This window comes from Engraulis encrasicolus, chromosome 15 (assembly GCF_034702125.1).
Source record: "Engraulis encrasicolus isolate BLACKSEA-1 chromosome 15, IST_EnEncr_1.0, whole genome shotgun sequence".
NCBI classification, from domain to species: Eukaryota; Metazoa; Chordata; class Actinopteri; order Clupeiformes; family Engraulidae; genus Engraulis; species Engraulis encrasicolus.
The window spans coordinates 47,993,960-48,000,128 of NC_085871.1; positions in this window are offsets into that span (position 1 = coordinate 47,993,960).

Genomic DNA, 6,169 nt, shown 5'->3' on the forward strand with positions numbered 1-6,169 from the left:
ACCACAGGCTAGATATGGCTGCAGCCTAGGGCCCCACCACAGGCTAGATATGGCTGCAGCCTAGGGCCCCACCACAGGCTAGATATGGCTGCAGCCTAGGGCCCCACCACAGGCTAGATATGGCTGCAGCCTAAGGGGCCCCACCACAGGCTAGATATGGCTGCAGCCTAGGGCCCCACCTGCGAGGGGCCCCCACCACAGGCTAGATATGGCTGCAGCCTAAGGGGCCCCACCACAGGCTAGATATGGCTGCGGCCTAAGGGGCCCCACCACAGGCTAGATATGGCTGCAGCCTAGGGCCCCACCTGCTAGGGGCCCCCACCACAGGCTAGATATGGTTGCTGCCTAGGGCGCCCCACCACAGGCTCGATATGCCTGCAGCCTAGGGTCAACCATCTGCTATGGGGCCCTTATTGGCCAAAAGTGAAAAATTGAGGATTGTAAAAAGAATCTGTGTTGAGTACAGTAGGTACCTTGAAATTATAACACTGTCTATGTAAATTTGTTGCAAAATTAGCCTTCAGGGAGGGGCACAGCAACCTTCAGCCTAGGGCCCCCAGGGTCATCTTAGTCCGGCCCTGTAGTTGGTGGGATTCAGCATGTTGCATGCCAGGGGCATACGTATACTACAAAGCTGATTCAGGAGTAAACCAGGTTAAGTTAAGAGGTAAATCATCTAATAGAGGAGCCTGGAGTCCTCGTTTTCTTGAGAACATGAGGACTCCAGGCTCTTCTATTAGATGATTTACCTCTTAACCTAACCTGGTTTACTCCTGAACCAGCTTTGTAGTATAGGCCCCAGTTAGGGACACTTAGAATAGAATATGTCAAATGTGCAAATGTAACAGTCATTCAGGAGAAAAAAAAACATTTTTAATGTTAAGCATCCAATAAATATTGTCATTGTAATCGTTTTTTTGTGTGTAATAGTTTCTTCATGATGTACACTGTATTGTACATCATACGCATACATTGTAGAGCATTGTTCTGTACACAATAGTCAGGTGTTGCTGTCCATTCAAACTGCTATGAGATGATTAAGATTTTTAATTTAAAAGGGGGAAGAAAATCATAGCTCTCATTCACCCTTATGTTCTCTTCATCCTGGTTGTGAATTTTTATTTTTTGATTTGTAGTTTATTTGGCAGGGACAATGTAGTGCACATGGTTACATACATGACATGGCAGAGCCATGACACAACTTGCAGATGTGAATACATGGAAGGTTTATAGCTAGATAGCTAATTTGCAACCTCAGTCCCTGATCAGGCTACCTACTCTAATAAAACATATAAATCATCTAAAAGTACAATTGTACAATACAGTATACAAGACAATAATAAGCCAACTTGAAACATGCTCCCTATAATATAAAAGCTTTGTGCATTAAGAAAAAAACAAGATGATGAGGGTGACCTATATATGCTGTGTGTGCATGTGTGTGTGTTAACTATTGTGTGTTATCATTACATTTTTGGTTTTCCTTCAGCCAGTGTTTCAGTTGTCTGTTAAATGTTTTAAACTCTGTTTGGATTTTTATTGCAGTTGGTAAACTGTTCCACATTTGAGTTCCAATAACTGAGAAACTAGACTGACCAAAAGAAGTTTTGCGCACCTCTGCAATGCAGTTACCATTCACTGCTCCTCTGGTGGCCGCTCTTCTTGAGCTTATTTTTGTTACAAATGGACACAGTACAACAGGAGCAATATTGTTTGCACATTTAAAAATGAGTTTAAGAAAAGAAAACTTCATAAAATTCTCAAAGCTTAAGAGGTTATTGGTTATGTTTCTTTACTATGAGGCAGTGGTGCCACGTTATTGGAATTTCTGTGTATATAGCCTATTTTTTTTTTAGAGTGAGGGATACAGAAAGAAAGATAAGGAGACGGTGTAGAAAGGGAGTGAACCCAATCCAAGCTCTCCGACTGAGCCACTAGTTGCAACATTGATGCACAACTGTAGGACAGGACAATGTCTGTGCGCCTTTCCCCCCACATAATTCACCCTCTGACTTGTCTACTCAAAATGTGATCAATACTGTATCAAAGAGTTTGGACAATTTTTGATGTATAAGTCCTCAAAATGATGGGGGTCATGATGATAATTAATTAATTTATATTCCTCACTGTTAATACGCCAAGGGCAGTGAATCTCAGTGTGAAAGAGCAATATCTGATGGATTTTTCTCTAGCATTTTTTTTTTTTAAATGGGTCAAAAAGACCCGAACACATTTAAAAGTGTTATGTCTACACTAGTACCACATTGTTGTAATTGTTGTACTATTAGTGGTTGTGCAAGTTATGAAAAGCACGTTTTGCCGATTTATTTTGCCATGGGCGGGGCCACTGCAAAAGGGAGGGGGCGTCCCGCGGTCGGCAACTCATTATAGGATCGCCACTGCGGATAGGATCAGTAATAATGAGTTGCCTTCAAGTATGTCAGAGGGCGCGCTCAACTTCTGGGAAAAAATGAATGACTTTGGGTGCGTGCATGATAAAAGGTATCAACTTACAGAAGAAAAATCCGCACTCACAAGCTACGTCTCATCATTTATTTATAGATTACCACCATGTCCACAAGCAGTCACGTTTCAGCTCTTAAGCCGTCATCAGTGCGTGGTACTATAATAAGTTGCCCCTACTCCCTTTTGCATTGGCCCCGCCCCCGGGCAAAAAAACCCTGCAAAAAGTGCTTATTTACTAGCAATAAAATTATAGAATAGCAAAATATAAGCTACAGTACATACAATACTCTTAACCAGCTGATTCACGCAGACCCACCATACAGTTTCCAGGTAGTGATGACAGCCACTGTGTGGTCCGAGTGAACCTCCAAGACGGCGGAAAGAAAATGCTCCCTGGTGGCGATGATGAATAGACTGTAGATCCAAGAATCGAATTCTAGGATCAGATGGGACCTCAAGCAAAATGCAAAAGAATGAGCATTTGAACCAAAATCGCCACAACTGTGTTAAAGTGTGGGCTGTTATTCACCATCTAGGGGCTTGGGGGCACCAATCGGCTGCCTGCCTTGCCTGGTGGCAAGATGCGCCTCTGTGTGTACCTAGTAACATCCTTGGAGCTAAAGGCAACATGGCGAGAGATTTATATCGGTAGCCTACATGCATTGCGTTCATGATAAGCATCAAGATCATTTCTCATAAGCCTCTGAGTCTCTGTTATTTGGTCAGCTGTTTGGCCAAATTTGGTCGAGTATTCACATTTTTGCGAGAGAAGGGGGGGTTAAGATTCTAGAATTTCTAGTCCAACCAATACAGTCGGTCAGTTCAGTTCAGTGAGGTTTATTTGATAGGGGAGGCAGATACACATCATTTGTTATGTTTTTCATTTTAAAGGGCAGCCTATACATTCATTCAGTCCATTCATTCAATCTAAAAACTGCACTGTAGGTAACAGGTTATTTGCATATACATTTGAAACATATCGGCACACCATCACTCATGCAACCCATGAATATACAGCTGGGCTGTCGCAATGTCCAAACATATGCATGGTTGTGTGTGTGTGTGTGTGTGTGTGTGTGTGTGTGTGTGTGTTTCAATAGCAATACTGATCTCAATAGCAACCGTATTATGTAATTCTTTCCATAATGTGAAAACACTTAAGACAGTGCGAGATTGCCTGCAGCGTGCTGTGTGTGTGTGTGCGTGCGTGTGTGTGTGTGTGTGCGCACGTGTGTGTGTGAGAGAGACAGAGAGAGAGAGAAAGAGTGTGTGTGTGTGTGGGGGGGGTGCACGCTTGAGTGAGTGTGAGAGTGCCTGCGGGTGAGCTGTGTGTGTGTGTGTGGGGGGGGGGTGTGTGGAGAGGGGGGGTTACTTGTGTGTGTGAGTGTGTGTGTGGAGAGGGGGGTTGCTTGTGTGTGAGTGCGTGTGTCTGTGACTGTGAGTGTTTTGTGCTGGTGACAGATTAGATTGCAAAGGTCTTTCATGAGTCGAGTGCTTGAGATCCAATTACTTTACATATCGGGAGGAATTCCAAGAGAATTACAATGCTGATAGCTGGCATGGTCGCACATGCGCAAAGCACTGCCTGTACCCGCAAAATGAATATAATATTCTAATACCAAATGGCATTTTCATGAATGCGGCATTGCGGTGTTTAATTTAAGACATCTTTTTTTATATGCTAAGTGATTCTAGTGTAGTTTCCCACTGTGTGGCTAGATGTAAATGCGAGCAATGCGATGCAAAGGCAAGTAGCCTAAATTCATTCATGGTCATTGACGATTTCAGATTCAAACCCTCTACAAGCAATTGCCCAAACACTTTGTAAAAAATATATAATTTTGTGGTGGATGGGTGGGTGGATTGTTATATGGATGGATGGATGGGTGGTTGGATGGATAGACCAGTGTTTCTCAACAGGGGTGCCGGGGCACCCTGGGGTGCCGCGGAAACGTGGCTGATAAATAAATTCTGTAATATAATACATAGTTGTCTAAATTGATAAGTTAATGCTAGTCAGTGGAATCTTTCATCTGCCATTTACGCACAGTTAAGTAAATATAGGTCGCCCTAGTCAGCTGCAACTTCGAACGTAGGTCGTGTGACGTCTCCAAATGTGTTACTTTTCTAAGCTTGTGTGGTATCGGATGCGATGCCATATTGCGGCTTGTTGGTTTGGGGTGCCTTGAAATTTTTCATGAATTGAAAGGGTGCCTCGCCTAAAAAATGGTTGAGAAACACTGGGATAGACAGATGAATGGAAAGAGGATGCATGGGTGGATGGACAGATGGATGGATGGATGGATGGATGGAAGGACGGATGGATGCCATGACAGTGACCCCCAAGCTGGGATACTGCACATTGATGTGCCGCACTAAAGTGATTATGTTGCACATCAGCTATTTCTAATTTGTGATGGTATTAAAAGTAAACACATACAATCATCATCACTACCATCATCATCATCATCATCATAATAGTAATAATAACAACAATTATGATTATTATGCTGATTATTATTATTAGGCTAACATTATTATTATTATTATTATTATTATATAAAGAAAATAATTGTGGCCTAATTGAGATCTTGGGCAGCTTTAGCGCCATAGGCTACTCTTCTATCTCTTGAGCTATCTCTGATGTCTGGAAGACATCTTGACATATAGATGGCCTTAGAACACAGCTGGACACAAAGGCACCCAGTAGGCATGTGGGAATTTATGATTATCTAATCTTAGCATTCTATCTTAGCCTTATCTAGTCACTAAATAAAAACAGACCCTTCAATTGAAACCGTTTTAGGGATTTACCTCTCCTCCTCATCATACCTCTCTATTAGGCCACATATTCCCCCCCTGCTCTTTTCTGGGAAACTCGCTGCTTTTAAAGGGAGCAGTGCGACGCCACCGTTAATAGCCTTTTAAGTGACATCATTAGGCTAGTTAATCCGATGCCATCAATTCTCCCGTGTGACTTTGTGAAATATTAATGACAAAACGCGCATGATCGAGCCACCGGGAGGCGCCTTCTTCATCGGCAGCTCTTGCGCGAGCTTGGGCCAGCAGCATCTTCAGGAGGGTTTGGTGTGGCGCGCGCTCTACACTACACCCCCAACCCGCTCGTGTTCCCAGCATGCTTTGAGAGAGCATCACGGAGACGGACCGAAGAGCTGAAGCTTGAGCCCTGTGTGTGTGAGCACTATACAGATCTGTGTGAGTGTGTGCGCTCTACGTACACCGTGCAGGCTTTTGTGGCACGAGCGCAGGCAGGGCATCCCCCCAGCATCACCGACACGAGACCGACACATCCTGAGGTAATTAACTGACTACTCGCGCGCTGACGTGAGATATCATTTGCCATGGGTTCTCCTGAACAAATGTAACAACTGATGAGTGTAAATTGAATTTAATTGAGAGTGAATTATCAAGTGTTTTGATCAGTAGTGCCGTAGCCTACTACAGTGATGTATCGGCTACCCAGTGCTGCTGTCATCCAAACCGCTCCCTCAGAAATGGAGCTGATGCGAGATGCATCCTTGTATCCATGGTACTATCGCTCACATGCAGTAGCCTATGAGCTTCGTGGGGTTATCTTGTGATTTTTCTGCGAGATGATGGATGTCAACTGATAAGTAGTTGGGTCGTCCGTGTTGCTGATGTTGGTGTGTTACCGCATGCAGAGAGAGGGGGTTTGCTGCAG